Source organism: Lissotriton helveticus, chromosome 8 (genome assembly GCF_964261635.1).
Source record: "Lissotriton helveticus chromosome 8, aLisHel1.1, whole genome shotgun sequence".
In the NCBI taxonomy this organism is placed as follows: domain Eukaryota; kingdom Metazoa; phylum Chordata; class Amphibia; order Caudata; family Salamandridae; genus Lissotriton; species Lissotriton helveticus.
The window spans coordinates 882,186,146-882,198,385 of NC_136069.1; positions in this window are offsets into that span (position 1 = coordinate 882,186,146).

The following is a 12,240-nucleotide window of genomic DNA, read 5'->3' on the forward strand; positions in this document are numbered from 1 at the left end:
TAATTGAAATCCATATATTACATACATTAGCATCTTAATATTCATACATCCAAAAAAATTCATTAATATCATCGGATCAGCAGGAATTATAATTTAACATATAAGACTTAATAAAAAATTCAAACGGCTGAGGTTCCGTGACGATTTTACTCGTGTTTGTAAACATTGTCGTAAATACATAATTTTGGTATCAGTGAACCGCAAATGATCCATTTAGTATATCCTGGTGTTTTCGCTATGCTACGAGCAAGAGCACTCCAGTTACAAACACATTTCTGTTCTACCCATGGCATCCATCTTAGAACACGCAAGCCATTTTGTATTCCTTGCCCTCACATAGTCAATGGACACACAATGACCTCTTTTCATTTAAGGACACGTAGGCTTTAGCCGGCGATTCACCTTGCTAGTGACACGTGCACCTCAGGCCAGCAACGCTGTAGCAGCATGACTCGGCAAGAACTGCCTCCCCAGCCTGAGGCCAGTCCTGCTATACTGGTTCTTGTGTTCGTTGGCCTAATCATGATTAGGCGGCCGAAGCTGGTAACCGTGCCCATTTACGACCCACAAACATCTCTTATCCTGTCTTTCTATCTTCCACACCTGGCTCTGCTCCTTTCCTTCTGGGCCTTTATTAGGGGGAGGTAACGAAATTTACGATGAGGCGGTCCGGGTCTTGAATGAGGAATTGACATGGGATTATGATGGACTAGTGGGAACCCCTCATTCGTAATGTTTTGACATCAGATACTAATGACGATTCCTGTACAACGCCAAATATTTATTGTTTAAGACACGAATGTTTAAAACTGTGGTAACATGTAAAGAATTTGCCCCGAGCAGAATATTTAGTATATAAGGAACAACCCTCTTTGTACAAATTGAACAGGCTCCTAGACACTGCCCGTGTGCAGTTTCTGTGACTTCTGTGTCCCTGCAGTAATAAACCTTTGGTCTTTGACGCCACCATCGAGAAGCCCGTGTTTCTGTTTGTTTGTGCACCGAGACAGGTTGAACTCCGGGGTCTTCGGGTGTTGTCCCTGACACCTCTGGACGGAACCAAAAAGTCCAGAACTCCAATTGGCGCCCAACGTGGGGCGACGTCATTCGGTATCGGTCCAAAAGCCTGAAGAGTTCGAGGAGCTTCGTGGGAAGATTTCAGAGGGAGGCGCCCCACTTCATCGATCCCGGCATATCGCAAAAGTGGCCCCGACGTTCTCTTCCACGAGGGTTCCCGTTCAGACGGCTGCAGTGGTCCGTTGCCTTGACCGTCGCCCTGTCTTGGACCCGAGGTGCAGTCCTCTGTACGGCGAGACGTGACGGGTTTCTCCTTGGTGACGTCTTCAGTACCTCAGTTAAGTATTTTGTGAGGGTTGCTCCTGTTTGGATAATCCTTTTAGTTCTCAGTTCAGTTCAGTTCTGTAAGATTATCACTGGTTATTCTGGTTGACGATAATCATTCTGTTCAGTTCAGGTATCGATACGTTTATCAGTTCTGGTAGGCCTAAGTTCTCGAGTGCGCATCTTTTCTGTTTGTGTCTTGTTTGTTTTGTGTTCCGGATTATAAAATGGTAAGTCGGAAAAATTGTATGTTGTCTTGTTTTAGTTGCAACAGTGATTCCCAGTTGGAGGACTCGTGTTTGGTTCCTCCGATTGGAACTCCCCTTTATGATCTATATTGCAAATTTGGTGTGGGCCCTATCTCTTATAACGAGGTATGGATCCGCTTCACAGAGAAAGATGGTGTCCTTAGTTGGCCACTACATGGTAGTTTTGAACCTGAAGTTCTCGATAATCTAGAAAGAAGGTTGTTTAAGAAGAAAGCCCGGCCGGCAATGTTTGATTCTTTCCGTTATTGGCGAAAAGAATCTAAACAGAGAGAAATTAAAAAGTTGAAGAAAGAACAGAAAGAGCAAGAGTTGACTTTAGAACAGTCTGCTAGGCAGCTGCAACTCAACGAGTCTGAAAAAGCGATGGAGGTGGCCAATAGAGAGCGTAATTTAGCGATAGACAAGTGCTATCCTGCTTTACCATCGAGTACGACTAAGATAGTAGAGGACCCTGAAAAGGATCCCCTGTTGTCTTACTTGTTACGATCACCCCCACCGTATGCACAGGGTGCTACGGCTCCACCTATACCGAATGTTCAATTACCGGTTGCTGGACAACCTGGTGTTCCCGCTCCCCTGAATCAAGTTCCTGTACCTCCTGTGGTCAATATTAATGTTCCTTCGACAACCCCTCTTCTAGGGTTGCCGGCTTCTTTACCTATGCCTGTGTCGCTCACACCTGCTAGTTCACAAGCTATTTTTCCTGCTACTCCTACTGCTCCTAATCTATCTGTTCCAACTGCTACTCTATTTACTGCTTCTGCTAATATTATGACTCCGCTTTCTGTTCGTCGGAGAATCACTGATTCTGTCTCCAATATTCTATCTCCCTTCTATAAAACTCTGATTAAGACTCCTACCTCTGACTCTGTGCAGAGACGTAGTCAGCTTCCCAGTACTGAAGAAAGAGGAATATTAGATTCCACTGCTCTTAGATGGGTTTCAAAAGTTGGAAGATATAATGTACAAGATGTATTAGATACATTTATGCAATGGAATGAACCGACACAACGATATGTGTTCGATGAAATGTGTTTCCTTCTACGTGAGGAATTGGAAGAGGATGACCCTGAATCAAATCTAGAAGAATTAATTAATGTTCAGAAAGAGTTTGCTGCAGGTATGATAGTTGGACAAAATATAAAAGAAGCGATGGAACTGGTTCTAAGTTATAGGACCGACTCATCCCTTCGTTCACCAAGAGAGTTAGGGAAACGTAGTACGAAACAAAATCGTCAATACCCAATGAGAGAGGTTCCACCAATTTGGCGTGAAGCTGTGCAAGCTAATGCAAACCTTGGTATTGCAGCCGCTCCGGCCCAATTCCAGAGAGTATGGATACATATTCCATGGAAGCGAGCTGAAGTATTAGCAGTAAAACAGGCCTTGCCAGATCCGCGTAAAAATCCTGCAGGGTACTACAAAGAGTTGGCTCAAACAGTTGACGCTTGTGTATTGAATCTTGCTGACATAGATCTGCTATTTGGTAATGTAGTACCGCAACCAATTTGGGCTAAAATTCGTAAAGAGAACCATCCAGTTGCCCTAGGGGGTGACTGGGCAGCTATAATTGCAGCGGATGGTCAACAAATAGGTGGTTCTAAACCTGAACCCTTAATTGCTAATTTGCCTGGTAGGATAATCGATTTAATGAAAACTTTGATGCCAGCATTGCGCGTTAACTGGGACAAATTGTCCGCGTGCAAACAAAAGAAAGACGAAAGCGTCTCCGACTTTTTCACAAAATTCGAGGAGACTTTCGTGGATCATAGTGGTCAGGATATGAGCACAGAAGGAGGCCAGAGATTATTTGTTGATAAATTTGTGCACAATCTGTTGCCAGAACTTAGTGGTAAATTAAAGAATTCTGAAAGTGCGTGGGCTGTCTCTACGACTGCGCAAATACTTGCGACTGCCCAGTACTATGAAAATAGGGATAAAGAAGAGAAGGAAAAATCAGATAAAAAGACGAAAGATTTAAAAACTAAAGTACTTTTACAGCAAGCTTATCCGCCTCGCACGAATCAGACTAATATGCAGCAAGGGTCATATCAAAGAACGGATTATAATTTTCAAAGGCCACAATACCAATGGAATCAATGTGCTTATTGCAAAGTGGAAGGTCATTACAAAAATGAGTGTCACAAAATAATGCTGCAGCAGCTCAGAGAGGTCGTGGTAGTTCCATGCAAAACTCTAGAGGTCGAGGACGAGGTGCTATGCCTCCGCAGACGAGTGATCGCCCTTCTAATTATTTCGACCAGCGAAATGGACAATCTGCCCAACAGAATAGGTCTCCACAATATCATGTTGAAGACTATTATGAAGCTAGTGAGGAAGTTCAGCAAAGTGAGTACTAGGACAGCCATGGACAAAGAGAGGGAGTAGTATCAGTTCCAGTAGATCAGAGTGGGCCTTATGTCGCAGTAGCAACATCAGGTATAGTCGAACCGTTTCTGTTGGATACTGGTGCAGCAAACAGTTCTATCATACATGCGAAACTCCCTGGCGCACCTTTGTCTGGCTCAACAAACGTTTCAGTAGGTTTTTCGGGCGCCCCTGTTCATAACCCTGTTTCTGGTCCTTTGTCTATTTCTGTTGGACCCTGTCAATTGAAAGCACCCCTGATTTTGACGACAGGTTGTAACGAAAATCTGCTTGGTTTAGACTTGTTAAAACGCCTGTACGCGACATTGTACTGTTCTCCAGCAGGAGTACAGCTTACGTTGGGTAAAAGAATAATCTCTCCGATGTACTTATCGATGGATGCGCTCCCACCAGAGCTGCGTTCACTCCCTGACACTCTTTGGGCGACTGGTCCTAATGATGTAGGTCTATTGGAAATTCCACCCTATGTAATAACTTTGAAAGCAAATGTCAAACTTCCACGAATTCCACAATACAGAATCTCTAGTGAAGGTGAGCGTGCGCTCCTACTGATAGTGCATGATCTGATTGAGAAAGACGTTATAGAAGAAACTAGAGGTATGGTCTGTAATAGTCCTGTACTGCCTATTTTGAAACGAACTGACCCAACAAAACCTCCAGTATATAGGTTTGTAATTGATCTCAGAGAGGTTAATAAAATTGTGATTCCACAGTTTCCTGTGGTTCCAGACATTACTGCGTTGTTAACGTTGATTCCTGCTACAGCATGGTTTTCGGTTGTCGACTTGAAAAATGCCTTTTTCAGCATTCCGATAGCCGAAGAAAGCAGAGATATCTTCGGTTACTCTCTAGGAGGACGAAGCTTCAGGTTTAAACGCGCTCCACAAGGCTATTGTGAAAGCCCATCCATTTACAGTCAAGCATTAAAAAGCCAGTTAGATTCCTTCGTACTTCCTCTTGGTTCTGCTTTAATACAATATGTTGATGATCTTCTAGTGGCTGCTGATGACAAGGAAACTTGCAAAACAGCTACGATTTCTTTATTGCATCATTTGTCAAATTTGAATCACAAGGTGTCACCTTCAAAAATGCAATACTGCTGCCAAGAAGTGACCTACCTAGGTCATCTCTTGTCAAAGGAGGGAAGGAAGTTGACCCCAGAGAGAATAAAAGCAATTACACAGATGAATGTTCCTAGCACGCAGAGAGAAGTACGTGCCTTTTTAGGTATTACCTCATATTGTAGGCAATGGATCCCAAATTTTTCTCTTTTAGCAAAACCATTGGTAGCCTTGACTGGGAAAGGTGTTCCGAGTCCGGTACCATGGTCTGCAGAATGTCAACAGAGTTTTTCTGAATTACGAAATGCACTGTGTTCAGCACCTGTATTGGGTACACCCGACTACAGTAAGCCATTCACGCTCTATGTCCACGAGAGAGAAGGTTGTGCATTGAGTGTGTTGACGCAGAAATTTGGTGATAAACAACGCCCTTGTGCGTATTTTTCATCAACATTAGATCCAGTAGCTAGAGCGTTGCCTAGTTGCTTGAGAGCTACAGCCGCAGCTGCAGCTTCCATTCGACAATCTGCTGGTTTAGTAATGAACAACATGCTAGTGGTTATGGTTCCTCATGCGGTGGATACACTCATGAACCGAACCAAGACGCAACACCTTACCAGTGCTAGATTATCAGGTTATGAACTGACACTGTTAGCTAGTCATATTCAGATCAAAAGATGCAATGTATTGAATCCAGCAACATTGTTGCCGACTAGCCAAGAGTCGAGTGATTCCGAACCACACGACTGTTATTTCAAAACTGAGGAAGAAACAAAAGGACGAATTGACCTAAAAGACACTCCGTTGTCAGATCCAGATGGCACGCTGTATGTTGATGGGTCTTGCTTCAAATTGGAGAATGGTGATGTGACTGCTGCTTATGCAGTAACGACCTTGAGTACGATTGTGGAGACTGCAAGAGTGAGTCAGAATTCTGCCCAGGCTGCAGAATTGATCGCGCTAACAAGAGCGTGCGTTTTAGCTAAGGGAAAGAGAGTGAATGTGTTCACAGATAGTCAGTACGCGTTCGGCGTGGCCCATAGTTTTGGCCGTTTGTGGAAAGAGAGAGGTTTCATTACGTCCCATGGGACTAAGATTCAACATGGTCAACTAGTTAATGACTTGTTGGAATCTCTAACCTTGCCGACTGAAGTTGCGATTGTGAAATGCAGTGCTCATAAAGCAATTACGGATGATGTTGGTCGTGGGAATGCTTTTGCTGATGAGACTGCAAAACAGACAGCTAGAAATATGATGAGTAGAATGTATGTTGCAACGTCTGCAAGATGGATTTCTGAGTCTGGAATGTGTGAGGACACAGTGGAAAGCGTGAAGGAAATTCAGAAAGAGGCGACTGAGGAGGAAAAACTTGCATGGAGAGAGAGCACGGGTAAATTGGACTCGAGTGGGTGTTGGATTGACTTGTCGGAACAACAGCGTTGGATGTTGCCTGATGCGTATGTGCTTGCAGTAGTAACGATGGCACATGGAACAGCTCACATCAGTTCAAAAGGGATTTGTAAGATGTTGGCTCCGGTCTGGAAGAATGATGGGATAAGTAAGTGTGCAGAGAGAGTGGTGAGAAATTGTATGGTATGCTTGATGCATAATCCTGGCAAGGGAATCCCCACACCTGCAGGTCACTTCGCTCCTCCTTCCTGCCCCTTTGAAGTGATCCAGCTAGACTTCATTCACATGGATCGTTGTAATAACCTGAAATACGTCCTAGTGGTAGTTTGTGCTTTCTCCAGATGGATCGAAGCATACCCGCTAAAGGACAATACTGCCTTATCCACTGCCAAAATTCTTCTTAAAGAATACTTCCCCAGATACGGAATGCCACGGATTGTATGGTCAGATAACGGAAGTGAGTTCGTAGGGAAAGTTATGCAGAGTGTGTGTGCCGGCCTAGGGATTAGACAGAAGTTTCATAGTGCGAATCATCCCCAGTCCGCGGGTTTAGTCGAGGGTTACAATGGCACCCTTAAACTGAAACTTGCTAAGATACAAGCATCCACGGGTTTGTCCTGGCCAGACGCATTGCCTTTGGCTTTGCTATCAACAAGAGCAACTGTACATTCTAGAGTAGGGCTTAGTCCTTATGAAATAGTTTTTGGTCGTCCTGCAAATGTTTGGGGGGTACCTAGACCAAAAGAATTCAAGCAGCTGGAATACCCAATGTTAATTGATTACCTTTTCGACTTGACTGCTAAATTGAGTCTTATTCACCAACAGGTTTTCGATGCATTGCCAAAGCCACCGGAGAGTCCAGGCCATCAGCTGAAACCGGGTGATCAGGTGGTCATTAGAAATTTTGCAAGAACGAAAAATCTTCAGCCCAGATTCATTGGCCCTTTCCAAGTCCTACTAGCAACGAGAACTGCTATTCGTGTGGCCGGAAGGAAGAACTGGATCCATACGACACATGTCAAACGTGTGCCTTTGCCACTTCCTTACGACAACTGGGTAAAGAAAGGAATCGGTGCCTCTGAAACGGAACAAGTCCCCAGGTTCATACCTTTCAGCGATGCAGAACTGATCACTGATTCACCAAATTCTGACTCTCCTCTTGAAACTGCTCTTTTGAACCCTGAACATTTGTCATCCACACCCAACGAACATTTGCCATCTACACCAAAAGAACATTTGTCATCTGAAAACGTGAACATTGCAACGTCGGCTGAAAATACATTGTTTCCAGACCAGACAGCTCCTGCAAAACTGAGATACAACTTACGTTCTCGCAATATGGACAAATAAAGCAGGAAACTGCCTATTTTCAGATTTGAATTTCCTATACATTGCCTCCAGCCAGGAAGTTTGCTAAAACTTTGTATTGTTTCTTTTTGTTTTAAAAATTGCCTTGCCGTCTGGGTAGCCGTAGGGTCGTGTCTGTGTGCCTAGTTGAATCTGCGGGGGTCAGACACAAGGTCGATCTTTCTGTTAGTTCTGGGAACTCCCAGGGCTGATAGAGGCATTTTCATCTACGTACACATCATCAGTGGTCGCGAACGGTCGTAGAAGATGGAGCTTCCTGAGCTGCAACGAGAAAATGTAATTTATGTTCGCAGAAATAGACTGTACAGAATACTTCACAGCAAATGCTTTCTAATGCAATGTGCAGTTACATTTTTAATTGTTTTGATAACGTTGGTGGGTGGAATCGTCTTTGGTGTACATTTGATTTTTATGCCAGTAACTACAGTACCTTCCCTTGATCCTACTACTTCTACGGTTTCTTCTATGCATTCTTTTCACTCATTTCCTAAACACGAACAAGCTCGACGCTCAGAATTTATTAACAATACATTTGTACAGCTCTTGCATCAACACCAACTGGTAGTTAATACTACAGACTGCTGGGTGTGTGGCTTGATACCTCACACTATGGATAAAGGCATTCCCTATCTAGTCTTGCCTTTTAGCTACAATGGATCATTTCAGGCCTTTCAGACCATTTTTTCATATGCCCTTGAGACCTATCCTCCGCGTCCACCACGGTCCACTAAATACAACTCAGCCAACAAAGCTTTAGTCCAGGGAATTATTGACATGATTAAAGACGTCAATAATACTCCATCTTACCCTAGAGATGAATTACGGGTGTATTTGAGTTGGAACTCTACAGAGTATCGCCTTAGTTTGGGAGAAAGCAAGCGTAAAAGCTCCACTTCAGTTTGGGTCGTGCCTCACCGAGGTCAGGTCTGTTTGCAAGGAAATGGGAGAAATCTGAGAGCTCAGCTAGGGAGGAGTGAGTGCGTTGAGACTTACGTATTTCCGTCTAACTCCTCCCCTGCCTTCCTTACTGCTAGGGGTACTTACTTCATCTGTCAGGACAGAGCATATACATGGCTGCCTGCTGACTTTTCAGGTTCATGTTATATTGCTCGATTGTTACCTCCGACATACACTGCTTCTTCAGATTATCACAAGACCAGAGTAGCAAGAGGTGTCTTCAGCAAGGAAGATACCGCTGGTCAAGAAGCTGGAGACTTTTTCAAAGGTTTCCTTCCGTTTTGGGGGCCTATGGCCAATAGTAGAAATCTACGTCAACTAACACGGGTAGTTGAATCTACTATTACAGAAACTGCTGGTGCCCTTAGTAACTTAACAGCTGAGCTTCAGGCGGATCGTCTCATGACGTTGCAGAACCGTATGGTTCTAGACGTAATACTTGCAGATCGAGGTGGGGTATGCAGAATGATCCAATCGAGCTGCTGTGTCTTTATTCCAAATAATGCTCCAACAGTCTATGAAGCGATCTCTAAACTACACAAGATTTCCGACTCTATACACGTAGATAAGGGAAACTGGTCCTTCATGGAGTGGTTTTGGACTCTGGTATCAGCGTGGGGATGGAAGGTTCTGATGGTCATTGGTGTCATCCTAGTATTTCTGTTCTCGTGCTGCCTTATTATCCAATGTGGTCCCGCTTTGTGTAATCTCTGTGTTGCAACCTGTTTCAGAAAACCACCTGCATTAGGAGAAAAGGCACGAGACAGGATGATGATACAACAACATGTCACTGACCTAATGAGCATAGAATTAGACTCTGACTCTGATATAGACTGAGTAATTGCCTATGTAAGGGCAAAAGGAGGGTCTGAGGTTCCGTGACGATTTTACTCGTGTTTGTAAACATTGTCGTAAATACATAATTTTGGTATCAGTGAACCGCAAATGATCCATTTAGTATATCCTGGTGTTTTCGCTATGCTACGAGCAAGAGCACTCCAGTTACAAACACATTTCTGTTCTACCCATGGCATCCATCTTAGAACACGGAAGCCATTTTGTATTCCTTGCCCTCACATAGTCAATGGACACACAATGACCTCTTTTCATTTAAGGACACGTAGGCTTTAGCCGGCGATTCACCTTGCTAGTGACACGTGCACCTCAGGCCAGCAACGCTGTAGCAGCATGACTCGGCAAGAACTGCCTCCCCAGCCTGAGGCCAGTCCTGCTATACTGGTTCTTGTGTTCGTTGGCCTGATCATGATTAGGCGGCCGAAGCTGGTAACCGTGCCCATTTACGACCCACAAACATCTCTTATCCTGTCTTTCTATCTTCCACACCTGGCTCTGCTCCTTTCCTTCTGGGCCTTTATTAGGGGGAGGTAACGAAATTTACGATGAGGCGGTCCGGGTCTTGAATGAGGAATTGACATGGGATTATGATGGACTAATGGGAACCCCTCATTCGTAATGTTTTGACATCAGATACTGTTGACGATTCCTGTACAACGCCAAATATTTATTGTTTAAGACACGAATGTTTAAAACTGTGGTAACATGTAAAGAATTTGCCCCGAGCAGAATATTTAGTATATAAGGAACAACCCTCTTTGTACAAATTGAACAGGCTCCTAGACACTGCCCGTGTGCAGTTTCTGTGACTTCTGTGTCCCTGCAGTAATAAACCTTTGGTCTTTGACGCCACCATCGAGAAGCCCGTGTTTCTGTTTGTTTGTGCACCGAGACAGGTTGAACTCCGGGGTCTTCGGGTGTTGTCCCTGACACCTCTGGACGGAACCAAAAAGTCCAGAACTCCAAGGCTAACCAATCTAAAAGTTCATTTTAAGACCAACAAGATAAAACACCTATTGTCTTAAAATATCGTCCGTTGCCCCATGTTCTCATTGACTTTAAACATATTCTCAGATCTACCATTTCTAAAATATGAACCTAGTATCAACATATTTAAAGAGTTTAACTTGATCCTATATAGTTTAATTAGATCCCGAAGGCTAATCTAAATGAAATATAGTGCTACTACCTTTTTCCCCTAAGAATCATAGACGCCAGGATACCAACAATAATAGATTCCAAAAGCCATTCTGTCAAATTAAGCCTCATCATTAAAAACTCCGCCGCCCAGATCATATTGAACTTTTTCAGCCCACCTGTTCGTAAGGCATACACACGTTCACTTCTTTCAACCTGTGCCATTTTCCATACCCATTCATATTTTGATGGAATTAAATCCAATCGCCATCTTTGAAGTTGAAGTGATCTGGCAACAGCCATTCCGATATAAAGGAGTTCAATTATTTTATAAGGTAGGTTGTGGGCTGGATCATAACCAATCACTATCAGCAGAGCATTGGGCCCACTTGTTAATATACCGTTTGATGTTAAATAATCAAAAATATTGATCCAAAATTTCTGGATCAGGGGGCATTGTAAAATTAAATACGTCCAATTGGCAGAAGCGTGAATATGGCACCAAAAACACTGCCCCGATTGATTTGGGTAGGGCTTTGCTATAAAGCTCGGAGTTCTATACAGTAGCCACTTACTAAAGAATACCATCCTTCACCAATTTGCCCCTCTGACCGTGCTGAAATTTAATTTATTAGTTGTAGACCAAATATTTGCAGTAATTTCCAACTCCTCATATTTTCCCCATTTAGTTATAGCCTTAGCCTCTAAATCTATCCCCTTGATTGAGGCTAGATATTTTTCCCATTGTCCCAGTTTTTTTTAAAACCATATCTTCTAATAAGTCATAAACAAGACTCTTCTGATTGATAATTTTAACCAAGTCCAGATTACTAAAAAACTTTCTAAGAACCTTATAAGACCCCAGGAGAAGAAAATTGTGGGGAATTAAACAAGACATGTAATCTATATTCAACCACCTGTCGTTCCGCAAGAAATCCAAAAGTTTCTGGAACCCGACCTTACTCCAATTTTGAATAAGATGGATCTTTAATTCCTACAGAGGAAATAAGACCCGCTATAGGAGTTGAGCTATTAATTGCTAGGATAGAATATCTTCTATAGAAAGCCTGACGTCTATGATAAAACCAATGTAAAGACTTATAACATACTAATCTAGGAGATCTGAAAATTGATAGTGGGGAATGGATCTGGTGTTCTTTACAAATTAAATTCATAAAACAATTAACAACCCGAATGTAAATCCTGCTTTAATCTAGACATATATGGTGCAAAGTATGCGTAGTAATATTCCTTTAAATTGGGGAGAGCTAACCCCCCCCCTTCGGTCTGTTCTTCATATAAAGTATTCAGTGGTATTTGGGGGACCTTTTTGCCCCAGAGGAAAGATATAAAAAGAGACTCTAATTTCTTTAAAAAAGAATTGACTAAAACACATGGAATTGCTGAAAAGAGAAAGTTAAAAAGAGGTAGCACTGACATTTTAATCAGAGCCA